General features: G+C 45.1%; 2 long non-coding RNA genes across 4 annotated transcripts; both read right to left on the reverse strand.

Moving 5' to 3' along the window:
- Positions 1 to 323: 323 nt before the first annotated feature.
- LOC123069258 (uncharacterized) lies at positions 324 to 3,763 on the reverse strand. 2 transcript variants are annotated; one of them, XR_006432394.1, is made up of 4 exons: positions 3,508 to 3,763; positions 2,014 to 3,013; positions 999 to 1,261; positions 324 to 910 (listed from the first exon to the last, which is right to left on the reverse strand). It is a non-coding gene; the product is annotated as an uncharacterized lncRNA (long non-coding RNA). The 2 variants fall into 2 exon arrangements; XR_006432393.1 differs by lacking the exon at positions 3,508 to 3,763 and having other exon boundaries at positions 2,014 to 3,492.
- Positions 3,764 to 5,425: 1,662 nt separating this feature from the next.
- On the reverse strand, positions 5,426 to 9,663 carry LOC123069259 (uncharacterized). Of its 2 annotated transcripts, none has more exons than XR_006432396.1 (6): positions 9,268 to 9,663; positions 9,089 to 9,192; positions 8,949 to 9,013; positions 8,470 to 8,629; positions 6,689 to 6,795; positions 5,426 to 5,898 (listed from the first exon to the last, which is right to left on the reverse strand). It is a non-coding gene; the product is annotated as an uncharacterized lncRNA (long non-coding RNA). The 2 variants fall into 2 exon arrangements; XR_006432395.1 differs by having other exon boundaries at positions 5,426 to 5,986.
- Between the last annotated feature and the right edge of the window lie 4,457 nt (positions 9,664 to 14,120).

The raw sequence follows: 14,120 nt of genomic DNA on the forward strand, positions 1-14,120 counted from the left end.
TTGCTAAATGAACTCTGTGCAAAACACAAACAATTCAAAGAGTATTTATTGGCATCAAAAAAATCCCAGATCATTTTAATTGAGGAACAACATTCATCAGCCGAGCTAATCAGGCATGCAAAGCCAACAGCAACCATAGCATTTTATTGCAACTAAATATAAAATAAATTGCCCCTGAGCTCACAGTTGCATCGGCAGAAATTTTTATGGCACAAGGAATACATTAAAAATCTGATAATCACAGGATCGTCATTGATTCAGTTCAGAATTCCAAGTCAACTCTCATTTTCCTACAGTTCTAAATTATTGCTGGCATCGTACGGTTTGAGGTCATAAATTACATGAAATAAAAATAATTTGTTTTCTCACACTCCACAATAGATCCTTGGTTTTTTTTGAACAAAAATCACAAATGACAGCCACTCCTAACTCTACAACCTTTTAGGATCTCTTTTTCAGTTTCCTTCCACTGAAGACACACCCTAACCTCAGTATTGTCAGACAAAACACATATTCTGCTAAGTTATCCAATACCTCTTAGTCTACCGTGTGCTCTCGAATTTGGTTTCAGTGCAGACTCTTCGGACTCCGCGGGGCGCTATCCCTACTGCAATCGTCATCCAGCCCACCGCCACTGTAATACGCAACCACGAATGATTCCCACTGCCCCATTGCCCCCTCTGTCCAATCTTGCTTCTCTTGTTTAGATCAGTCCCGCACCCCGCTCGTGTACACATCAATGTGCGTGTGCGATGGCCAGTGCAACATCTCTCTACATTGGCATCATAACAATGTTATGCTTTACCCGGTGCTCCATTGTATACCACCCATTATCTGATGTCCGTAGCAGCCTTATCATCGCAGGACACTCACAGCGGCACAACCTTGTATTCTCACGCAAAGCCTCCCCCTGCTCCAACGGATGTTTTATCATCAGACCAGACCCTCCATCCAGCGCAAATGTGAAGGAGAACTGAATTTTTAATTGATATACATACTGAGCAACCACAAACAGTCTCTTGCATGGTCTTCCGCTTGTCGGGATTCAATCGGCTCTTCCCATGCCTGATACTAAACCCATTTTCCCACTAATACAGGTTGTAAAAGACGTATGCCTCTGTCAGCGAGGCAAATGTGGTGCCCAACTCCGGCTTGACGACCTCTTCTACATGCCTCTGTGAAAGCCCTTATGGACTTCTCAAGAGTACCCATACTAACGGGGCATAGGGTTCGCTCTGTAGGATTCGCTCCCACAAGAACTCTGTGATAAAGCAAAAGCCAAATCAGCGACCTGTCGTTCAAGGCGAAACACTTGAGACACAACAAAATTACCAATACAACGCAAAATGATTAAAAAAGATAAGACAAAAAAAACCACACGGAAGGCCGTGAGGGCTTTCAGAAAAACACACAGGCCAGAGCACTGTTTTTCTTTCCTGAAATTACCCCAAATGGCGCCTGTCCCCCGTTTTTTGGCGACCGCATTCCTGAACTACGGTGCAATTTTATTCACTGAGCGATGCAAAACAGACCCCATCCTCCCACCATAAATCATGAACTCATCACCCACCCTCTGTACACGGATTTAGGTACCAATTTTTTCACTACCCCTACAAAATCTTATGCGCGTGATCTACAGCTCGTTTTTGCATCCAACACTGCATCAAAAATAACTCTAAATGTACTGTATGACGGAAAAATCAAACACACAACTTAAGTCCATGGACGCGCAAAATCTGAGGCGCAGCAACGCAAAATCTTTTTGCAACTCTCGCAGTGACCTGGCAGAACAGCCTAACCTCTTTCAGCAACATAACTACATGCATTTTTTCAGTACAGAACATTGATTCACAATAGCGCCTCTATCAGAAAATTACTTTCACCACAGCACCCTACCCCACCACACGCCAACACTACATCAAAATGAATGCCTAATTCCATTTTCTAACCCTCGTCACAACTCGCCAGAAAATTAGCACAAATATTCACAACACGGAATTCAGACACGCATACCTCTCGATCCACCCTGGTCCCTGGTGACTGCGGATTTGGCTTCATAGCTGACTCACCAGACTCCGCCGGGCCGATGTCCCTAATGTCCTCGTCACCGGGATCACCACAACTGTATTGAGCAGACATCGACGAATCACGCAGCCCAGCCTAACATCGGAAAGGATATCTTGAAAAGCAAGTGCTTGGCTAACAACACACATGAGAAAAATGGTGAGCAGAGTATGCATTGCTTAATGCCCCAAAAATCTGTTTAAACAAGACTGCCATGCAAGCTATACATCTAAATAAACGGGGGCTTAATATATACTTATACTAATCTAGGGGATAAAATGAAGTGAAGGTATCCTTTCAGTAATCTTTCCAAGCAAAATCTCTTCATAGCTTTACGCCAGATTGGTTGAGCGACCTCAAGAAGTCTAAAAACTTGACAAGACCAGAAGACTAACAGTGATAATCTGAACCACTGAGCAAAGCTTATATGCCAGATCGCTCAATCCTGCTGCTGTCTAATTAAGCAGTTAATTGCATTGAAGATTCAGATACAATAAGCAGATACGCAAGATGCATCACTATTATGTGTGTAAATAAGTTAAATGCATACATGTTAGAATTGCAAGATAATGATGTTGTTCATACCAAATAGTATCCCATTGCTACGCATGTGTCTATGCAAGATGGATCATACATGAAGATAGAAAAATCTTGGTAGTTCGTTCAATGCATAAAGGCCTTAAGCTGGTTCCTTACAGTAAAGAAAACAACATTAATGGTCTTGGAAATAATATATGAAGGTACTGTTTCGTTCAGTCTTCTGCTTGCCTGATGGATTAATTCCTGGTCGATGGGATCTATGCTCTTACCATTATTTAAAAAAAGGATAATGCCTATGCTCTTAGAATTACTTGACATCACCAAGTTCTCTTTCAGATTGCCCCATGAACCGAGTCAGAACTTTGTAACTCTAATTCCTCTAATTAAAGTGTTTCAAGTACTGCATAACCTGTCAGCACAAATACATCAACAATTCTGCAGTAGATAATCGTGTCTTCAAATAGTAGCACGTATCATCAGCTCATCTCATGTTATCTAAATCTACATGGACAAATGAAATAATGATAGATCGGTGAAAGACAATGAAAGAAATAAAAACAATCTTCAGGCTCTGTAGTGATTGTTCCTATTCTCCGTAGGTTACATACATATAAAGATGTGCAGCAGATGGGTGTGTTGCGGATAACCGTGACGGTCGTTCAGAATAGTGGCTGCGGGGCCGACCACAAGAGACAATGAGCGGCCCTAGATCACTCAAAATCGTAACGACGTTTTATCGCAGCATTAGCAGCCAGATCCCCAAATCACCCCAGTGCCCATCCAGCTCAATCCACATACAGTGGCAGGAGCTCGTCAGCCCCAGCACCTTCAGGCTTCAGCCCTCCACAACCAAGTCGCCGCCCACCTCCACCCAGACTTGACCGAAAGGAAGGAAGGACGAACCTAGGGCCGCCGGAGACGTGCCGTTGAAGCCATGTCCGAAACCCTAGCCACGGAGGTGGGGTTGCGAGCGGGTGGTAGAGGCTGGGAACAGAGAATCTAGCCGGAGGGGAGGGAGGCGCGGACCGTGGGGAGCTCGGGGGCGTTCTGCGCAGCGCCGGAGCTCGCCGGAAGCGTGCGGCGTGGGTGGTGGCGGCGGCGAGGCATGGGCGAGAGGAGAGGAGGCGAATTCGTGCGCCGTGTGTGGTCCTGTTTTTTTTCTTTACGAATTTGCTCGTACCGAGGGTTGAATACCCCAAACTACAAGGTCTTTTTTGCAAGAACGAAACGTTTTCTCATATTAGCAACTTAAAAGGGGACTGCGGGTTGAATATCAGAAACCACGGGGACTTTTTTGCAAACCGGCCGGTGACGTACGACCAGAAGCAATACGCGCTTTATTAGTAGGGTATAGAAGGGTATAGATTTACTAGTACAAATGCCCGTGCGATGCAACGGACCAAAAAAATCACAAAATCTGCTTTGTGTGCGCCGTTGGAGTAAGATGTGTGGATGTGAAGAACCCACCTTAACGTCCTTCATTTGTTTTTCCTTTTTAGAGCAAAACGTCCTTCATTTGATGAAAGAGTAGTTGTGCATGGAATTGTCTGTCAGTTGGTTTTATTTTTCATTTTTTGCGAAAACATGATTTTTTTTTTCTTTTTAGAAAGTAAAAAATTTTAATTTCTGATAATTTTTATAAATGAGGGTTTTCTAATATCATCATTTTTAACACATGTTTTTCAAAAATATTGAGTTTTTTTTAAAATAGAACATTTTTAAATGCAACCATTTAAAAAACAATTTGATACATTTTTTGGAAATATTGAATATAAAAATGGTGAACCTTTTTCAGACCAAAAACAATTTGAAATAGTCTTTCTCTTAAAAACAACACACTCTGTGTGTCTGCATTTAAAAATCAGATTGTTGTTGTCTGGACTATGTAGAATAGAACTGAGAAAGTCATAGTCATGTCCTTCGATGGTGTGTCCTTTCACTTGTACTATCACCGGGTGGAAAAGGAGTGGTGTGTGTGTTCTCAATGGGATGTACAGATGGTGAAATTGTTGTATACTTTTTAAAAGTTTAATAAATAATCCATTTTTTACATTCAAAATATTTAAATGCAAACAGATTTGTAGGATGTTGAACAATCACCTTCTTCGTCTCTATCATGAACTTGGGCATGTTTCCGGCAGCGAACTATGTCGTATTCTTCCTCCACGGCCATCGAAATTTTTAAGAACCGAACAGGCAACCGAACCATTGCGGCTGTCACCGGTTGGACCGCCGGTTCATCAATTCATCCGACAAAAAAACTGAATATTAAAGTTATTAAAAATAACCTTACATCAAATGAGTACACATAATATTGGATGTAATATAAACGTGGCCAAGCATAATAACCCACAGAAGATTCAAACAAACATTATCAAAAATATGAAGGTGCCAGCCAACCTTTTGTATGTGAATGTGAGAAGAGGAGGGCCATTGAATATGTGCAGGTGCAACCGATGATGCTCATTTATTTTAATTGGTCCCTCGTCTCAGCCCATTCACAGCCAACAACAGCATCATTCTTTAACTCTTTTCCTCATAATTCCATTCCTTTAAGAGCGAATTTTACTCCCTCTCTTTCCTTCTCGCTCATGATAGTACAATCGAAATTTATGTTTCTTTCCTGTTATGCTTTATAAGAGCCAAATTTACTCCTTTTTATTCCTTATCTTTCCTTATGAGTGGAACATTTTATTTCCTTTCTGCTTATATAATAGCCGAATTTGCTCCTTTTAATTCCTTCTCTCTCCTTCCTAGGACCCACTTCTTGAGTTGCTTATTGATTTTAAATCATACACATATGGTATAGGAAACATGCCCATGCGTTCCACCAGGAGAAGATTAACATACAAATTAAATATGATTTGGATGGAGATTAAGATTACACAACAAAATAATATCTAAATGGCTATTCCGCAAGAGGCAACCATGTTACCACCCCTCAGGCCACTATTGTCATTCGGTTGATACCCAACAGCCCATTACCATTGGCAAAATTGAGAGCTATTAGCCTTAATGAATGCAGCACATGCATTTTTCTTATTTTTATCAGGTAACAGATATGTAGAGGACCAGCTGGCATCTATAACTCTCTAATTCATTGAAACTTCTTCGCGATCTGCTTCTTTAGTATCATCTCCCTTGTGTAAACATCAAGAAAACTTCTCCATGTTCTGCTTCCTTAGTAGCGTCTCCCTTGTGTAAACATCAGGAGAGCAGATACTTGGAAGGCTTGACACAGTGGTCATCATGAATGTAGTAGCAGCAAGAAGTGCCAATAAGACTTTTGATTGACTGCATAGGGAGAAAATGGAAATTAGATCACTTTGTAGTTTGTATAATCAAAAGAGTTTAGGGTCAAATCCCTGTTGCACGAATTTTCCTGTAAAAAGGATGAAAACACACATTTAGTTCAGAGTGAAACTAAGGTTAAGTAAGAAAATGTTCTTTGCTACAGATTAAGCTAGTCTTATAGCATCTTGAAGCAGAATAAGTGAGAATTTCTACAACTTTTTGGAAAGGTAGACCGCCATATCAAAGATATGATGCTTAATAAATTCTGACGACCATAACTAACTTTAGAAACAATAGAAAAAGTGATTCACATCATATTTCCCTTGTGATCTAGATTCTAGGTTTGTCTCAGGTGCAAGATGAAAAATTTAATTGCTTTCGAGAACATAACTACATAAAAATAGCAAATGAAGAAACCAGATGCTGCCTGCACAACCCAGGTTTGCAGCATACAAACAGTTGCACGCAAAGCATATGACTACCACATGAAAATCTTCCTCATAAGGAACAAATTGATGCCAGATGTATAAAAGAAATAATCCCCCCCCTATAAGATTGCTCAATCAGGAATAAAATACAGTTAATACGTGTCCCCCCTATAAGTTATAACTGTCATATATGTATACATTCGATGATTCCCATCTAAGAAGTATGCAATGTGACGAAAAAGAGTAAGATCATCAAGCAATAACTGTCAATTTGTCATCTTACCAATTCAATCATAGTCACTATCACTACAATTAACAACAAAGCACATCTAATCATCCTTAGAGAAGTAGCATAGACCAACCTTTTCAACTGATTCTTATCGCAGGAGGGTCCAAATTCCTGGAGCTAAAACATCGCGGCGTTAAATGGCAGTAACACTGTTCTTGGGCTCAAGATGCCATGGTTACCCTAGAGGACAAGTAAATAGGATTAAAAATGTCTAATCATTAATTCATTGGCAGTCAGCTAGTATTTCTGGACTTAAACCCTCCACACTCTCGATGTGAATCACAAATGACTTTGAGTTAAAAGAAAATGTTCTGAATAATAGTTACTAACAAAACCTATGAGCCAATGTTTTTACAACACCATTGAATAGAGTTCAGAGTTTAAGTATGTATGCCACGACACACAGCTGCCACAGAGACGATGCGCAGGTGGTCACTATCACAAATCAAAAAATTATAGCAATTTAGTATTACTTGTCTGAACTGTACAAATCTATGAAAGTATGTATAAACTGAGAACTCCTGGAGTTTACTATTATCAGAAAAGCAGCAGGTACCAGTGGCCTACATCCAATGAAAGGTTACACAGATTGATGTTGATTGAAGAAATATCCAACAACGTTGGACTAATCACCATAATCTAGCGAGCTTCTATCTACTGGGCAATTCAGAAATAATAAACTGAAACAAGAGCAATCGGAAACTACATTGTCCGCCAACACTAATCAGATCAACACAACCCGGCCATCAGCATTTGTGTGAATGGACAAAAGTTATGGTAACCCTGTCTGACTTATCTTCAGTTCTTCACATAAGGTTATCTTTACTTAACACAAAGCGCATAGATAAATCAACTAAATCAGAATTTCTCAATGGACAGAAGTTATAAAATAATGTCTGAAATGAATGCACAAAAGGAGCATCTCCAGAACAAATAGGTGCGTAAAGTACATCAAAAGAAAAACGCTTGGTGTGCATCTACAAGTCAAATAAGAAGGCCTATCAGCTCCTACATACATGAATACAAACAGGTTACATTGGGATTAACTATCAGCAAGTAAAACCAACATCCGAGGGAAAAGTTGAACAAAAGCTCTTTCTACCCTTTAACAAGATCATTCTGTAAATCAGAATTCATTCATTATCTTTCTACCCTGGCTCCAGCAGTTAGTGTTACTCTTGGATGACTGTAGAAGCTAGCCGACTGAAAAACCACACCAGTACAACGTTGTGTGCTTGGTCCACTTTTTGTTTCAGTAATTTACACATTATCGATTTTGTTCAGTTAGCCACTAAATGTCCAGCGGTTATCCAATAAAATGTGTTCACTTTGGGAGTCAGTAGCAGTTAGTGTGTATAAGCTCTGGGAGTTAGCTTGCATCATGTAGAGTTCGCTCTTGTAAAAAAGATGGAAAAATAGATCAAAACATAAAACTACGACTGTGAACATCACTTCCTTCGGTGGAAATCCCTCCAGTAAAATTTGCAACTACATAAATTGTTCGTTTTGGGCAACATATTATTTTAGAATTACAAGAATTGCGTATATACTTTGCCATATTGTGCACCCTTGTATGAATTGTTCCACAAAACAAAGTATAAATTGTCATAGGTAACATCTGATGCTAAGCCATCTTGGTGCATAACACACACAAAAATATGATTTTATCTGTTGGATGTGACATAACATAGATGGGTCAAATTTCAGGGGCTTCTATCTACTAAATTCAAAGTATAAATTCAGAAACAATAAACTGAAACAAGAGCCATCAGAAGTAGCACCAATTCAGAAACAATAAACTGAAATAGGGGCTTCTATTTCTATCAACTGATTAGCTTTCAAGGGGATACATACCTCTGGTGTAGCCACCGCAGGCGACATTGAACGGCTCAATGGATGTGCTTCTTCTGCCGGCAAACTTGGCGGAGGTAACATTGGAAGTTTCTTCGAAACTCACAATGATTCATCACACAAAAAAAGTAGCATAGCAGCCATGTAGATATCATATATATCTCTGTTAAGAAGAAATAAGGAATATTACAAAGCTTAAGAGGAAACTCGCCTCTGCCACTTTTGGGTTTACACAAGTGTAATCCACTCGCTCACTAAGAACTTGCATGGCATTTCTAGTGTAACTATTTTATGAGCTTACAAATAAAAGCACAAAAATGAAAATAGCACATCATATATACACTGTTTGTGTTTGGAAGGATATCAATTAAATAAAAATAGATCTGTTAATGGACTTGTTTGTGTAGTAGCAGAATTTTGTTCAAAATAAAACTGGACTTGTGCTAATGGGAGAGACAGAGAGTAGATGGGGGTTGCTTGACCTATCTTGGTGTAGCAGAGGCGTCATCCGAGGAGGTGCTTATGGCTAGGGTTCCTCCCTGTTGACCTGCATGGGAAGGGAAGGAAACGAGATGAGGAAGGGACGGGAAGGGGAGGGGAGGGGATGTGGACAAGATAGAACCTTGGAGCTGCAGGTCCATGGCGTCCTCCACATCTCCGTGAAGAAGCCCTTGATGGCGGCGACCATGGTGGATGGGGAATTCCCATGGCGTGCTCCATCTGCATCTGCAGCAGAGGACATGAAGAGAATGTGAGGTGTAGGGGTGGTGGATCCCAGCCAAGAAGGAAGGAGGGACGAACCTGGGCCGCCGGAGACGCGCCGGCGAAGCCCTGCCCGAAACCCTAGCCATGGGGGTGGCGTTTCGAGCGGGCGGTAGAGGCCGGGAGCAGAGAATCTGGACGGAGGGTAGGGAGGAGCGGACTGTGGGGAGTTGGGGGGCGTGCTGCGCGGCGTCGGAGCTCGCCGGAAGCTGCCGGCGTGGGTGGTGGCGGCGGCGGCGAGGACTTGAGCGAGAGGGAGAGGAGGCGAGCCCGTTCTCCTCCTTTGGTCGTGTTTTTTTCTTTACCCAAATTTGCTCGGACCGCGGGTTGAATAATCCAAACGACAGGGTGTTTTGTGCAAAAACGAATCGTTTTCCCCGATCCACTTAAACAGGGACTGCGGGTTGAATTCTTGAAAATAGAGGGGCTTTTTTGCAAAAGTGACGACGACGTACGACCAGAAGAACTCCGTGCTTTATTAGCAGGGAAAGAAAGATTATATATTATATACTAGGACAATGGCCCGTGCATTGCAACGGGATAAAAATTATGTTAAAAGCTGCACCGTGCCTTGGTTCTAGAGAATTGGCTCACATGCTTTTTAGTTCCACACGGAGGTACTATCTGGTAGAATTGATCAAACTGCATTGATAGTGAACAGGCCCGTGGTTGCAAGGGAAGAAAAATTGACACATATTCAATTTTTTTGAGAATTGTATGTGCATCAAAATTTTGATTCCAGTTTCTGCACATGTCATATTTTGGTATTTGCTTTGCCCGTTAATCATTGTTAGGCCGGAAGTAATTTAATATGCAAGTGCATGTTAATCCAAGGGCGCTACCAATTATTATTGCATGCACATCAGGATGTAAAATCGGTGCCAGCAAAATACACCTCTGTCGGTTCTGCCCTGGTTTGGCCGGTATCTTTCCTTCCTCCTTGTTGTGGAGTGCACCCGATCTGATTCTAATAATCCTCCCCTGCTCATGTGGCTCGTTTGGTCAGCGTGGTCGCCGCGTGTGAAGTCTGGTGGCTTCGTGTGACATCCCGAGCAGTGCTTAGCAACGCGTGCACGTACTGTCTGGTGTGCTTACACGTGGTCTATTTTTATCCTTTGTAAAAGCCTGAATCTTCATCTCGTTTTCAGTTTCCCTTGCACAAAACAGTCTCCCATATACCAGGCGCCCGAGCGGCGAGAGTGCTCGCAGGAGCTCGAACCCGACCCCCGCACGGAGATCTGAAGCAGCAGCAGGACCTCGCCGGTGAGCCAGCTCCTCTGCGGTTCTCCCTCTCCTTCTACCCTCTCTCTCATCACCCTCTCTTTTCTCTCTCGAACAAGACGCAGCAGCTGCACCACAAGTCCAAACAATGGCGCCGCCCTCATGAAACATGGAAGCAGAGGCTAACCCTTGCGGCGGCGGCGGCGTGTCTTTCCAGTGCTCCCCCTTGCGGCCTTCCCAGACTTGGTGTTCGCTTGGTGTTGGTGGACAGTCGAGGAGGACCATCTCCCGCACTGGCCTCCCCTGGACGCGCGCAGCCGGCGGCTCCGTCGGGTCCAGCAGTGGTCGCGACTCACGAGGCGACTCGAGCAGCAGCTCGAACGCACACAGTGCCTCCCCGTCGGCCCGGTACGCCGCCCGAGCAGGAGGCACCAGCGGACCAGAGAGGCGAGTAGTAGCACGCCCCAGCGGCAGCACTGGGCGGCAGCAGCCTCATGCCCAGGATAGGGGCACACGGCAGGTGCGACGCGGCTGCAATTCAGGGGCGGTAGCAGTTCTCGGCCGCATCCATGGCAGCCGCCGTGGCGTGCTCCTACTTGCGCGGCTGGTCCATGGCTGTCGGCGCATCGCAGGACAGGGACGACAGCAGTTCTAGGCCGCATCCATGGCCGACGGCGCGCGGCAGGGCGGGAGCGGCAGGGCGGGGGCGGCAGGGCGGCGTGCTCCTACTGGTGCTGCCGATGCGGGCGAGGGAAGAGAGGAATCAGGAGAGGTGCTCACGGGCGGCGCAAATCGTCTCCTTGGTGGCCAAGGGGCTCGCCGGGGCGGCAGGGAAGGCCGGCTGCAGGGCGAACTGGTAGGGGGCGCCGAGGGGATCCGTTCCCGTGAGCGGCATCCCGAGGAAGGCGCTGGAGTTGGCCGGAATCGGGCGGTCAATGGAAGGACGGGGGGCGCCGCCATTGAAGCGAGGGGATCAAAGGTCGAGGAGGCCCTCCGTGTAGGATCTAGGACCATCGCGGACGCGGCGGCGGCGCGCCCAAGCTCGGGCGCACCACTACAGGGCGGAGGGCCGGCGAGGGCCAGGCGGCGGGAGGAACGGCGGGGAGGGCATGAGTAAGTCCTGCGCCGCCGCGACTGGAGACGGAGCAGGGGTTAATTTGTAAAACCGAATCGTTTATTTAGATATCACTTAAAGAGGGACTGCGGGTATAATTTTCAGAAAACGGAAGGATGTTTTTGCAAAACAACCGCGATGACGGACGACCAGAAACCGTAGCTGCTTTATTATTAAAAAAATAAATTAGGTAGAGATAGAGAGGTAGAGATATATATCTCTACTCCTAATGGACGAATTGGTTGAATAGTCCCCCCATTTTCAACCGGTTTATTTTCAACCGGTTTATTTTCAACCGGTTTTTCTTCGTCCCATCTCCCACCAGCCCCTCCCACCGGTTTTTCTCTTTTCTCGTCTGACCGGCAATACCCAACGTATCTCTACTCCTAATGGACGAATTGGTTGAATAGTCCCCCCCACTTTTAACCGGTTTATTTTCAACCGGTTTTTCTTCGTCCCACCTCCCACCAGCCCCTCCCACCGGTTTTTCTCTTTTCTCGTCTGACCGGCAATACCCAACGTATTTATGGTAATCAATCATAATTAATCCACGTATAGTAATAAATCAATCCAGGTATGGTAAGGTCATAACTCAGGAAGTTTTGAATATGGCAATTATATGGTAATAAATTTAAATTACCCCAAAGGCTATCAATCCAGATATGGTAAGGCCATAACTCGGGAAATATCGAATATCTCTACTCCTAATGGACGAATTGGTTGAATAGTCCCCCCCACTTTCAACCGGTTTATTTTCAACCGGTTTTTCTTCGTCCCACCTCCCACCAGCCCCTCCCACCGGTTTTTCTCTTTTCTCGTCTGACCGGCAATACCCAACGTATTTATGGTAATCAATCATAATTAATCCACGTATAGTAATAAATCAATCCAGGTATGGTAAGGTCATAACTCAGGAAATTTTGAATATGGCAATTATATGGTAATAAATTTAAATTACCCCAAAGGCTATCAATCCAGATATGGTAAGGCCATAACTCGGGAAATATCGAATATGGTAATAAATTTAAATTACCACCAGGTATGGTAAGGCTATCCACGTATAGTAATAAATCATATAGTAATAAATCATAATTAATCCACGTATAGTAATAAATCAATCCAGGTATGGTAAGGTCATAACTCAGGAAATTTTGAATATGGTAATAAATTTAAATTACCCCAAAGGCTATCAATCCAGGTATGGTAAGGCCATAAATCGGGAAATATCGAATATGGTAATACATTTAAATTACCCCAAAGGCTATCAATCCAGGTATGATAAGGCCATAACTCGGGAAATATCGAATATGATAATAAATTTAAATTACCACTAGGTATGGTAAGGGTATCCACGTATAGTAATAAATCATATAGTAATAAATCATAATTAATCCACGTATAGTAATAAATCAATCCAGGTATGGTAAGGTCATAACTCAGGAAATTTTGAATATGGTAATAAATTTAAATTACCCCAAAGGCTATCAATCCAGGTATGGTAAGGCCATAACTCGGGAAATATCGAATATGGTAATAAATCAGCGATCCGTCCGCATTACTAGCTCATCCGATAAATCAGCGATCGAGTAATTAAACCGTGCAGTAATTAGTTCCGTATATGGAAGGAACCGCCGGAGTATTCCATAGATTAGCCACAGGATTTTGGCAATCTCGCTGTGGCATCTCGGATTTCGGAAATCACGCGCCCGCAGACGCCGCCGTGCCCCCCCTGCAACCACCGCCGGAGTCGGAGGCGAACGCGATCGCAATCGCGACGTGTATATATATACAAGGACGTACTACGTGCACAAGGGCCTGCAAGCAAACCCCAGTGCTCCTGATCACCATGCATTTCTTCCAGGTCGTCATGGCGTGGATGTTCCCGTGCGCCGTGTGGGCGGCGATGGCGCCGGCCGTGGCGACGGCAGCGACCACGGACGGCGCTTCGAGCGTTGAGCAGGGCAGCTCCTCGTCGCCGGCGTTCGGCCCTGGCGACGCTAAGGTGGCCTCCGACCCGGGCTCCTCCCCGGCGTCGAGGTCGTCCACCTCCTCCTCCTTGCTCGGCGCCCGAAGCAGCTCGTCGAACAGCGCGCGCTCACCGGTGAGGGAGGGCGGTGACACGGCCGCACGGAAGGGCCACGCGCTAAGGCGGTGCTCCTGATCACCATGCATTTCTTCCAGGTCGTCATGGCGTGGATGTTCCCGTGCGCCGTGTGGGCGGCGATGGCGCCGGCCGTGGCGACGGCAGCGACCACGGACGGCGCTTCGAGCGTTGAGCAGGGCAGCTCCTCGTCGCCGGCGTTCGGCCCCTGGCGACGCTAAGGTGGCCTCCGACCCGGGCTCCTCCCCGGCGTCGAGGTCGTCCCCCTCCTCCTCCTTGCTCGGCGCCCGAAGCAGCTCGTCGAACAGCGCGCGCTCACCGGTGAGGGAGGGCGGTGACACGGCCGCACGGAAGGGCCACGCGCTAAGGCGGTGCCTGCGCAGGTTTGCCAGAAATCTGCAGCGCGCCGGTGCTGCGGACGAGCGGCCAGACGGGCGCGGGAGACGGAAGGGCCGG

This window comes from Triticum aestivum, chromosome 3B, assembly GCF_018294505.1.
Source record: "Triticum aestivum cultivar Chinese Spring chromosome 3B, IWGSC CS RefSeq v2.1, whole genome shotgun sequence".
Lineage (NCBI taxonomy): Eukaryota > Viridiplantae > Streptophyta > Magnoliopsida > Poales > Poaceae > Triticum > Triticum aestivum.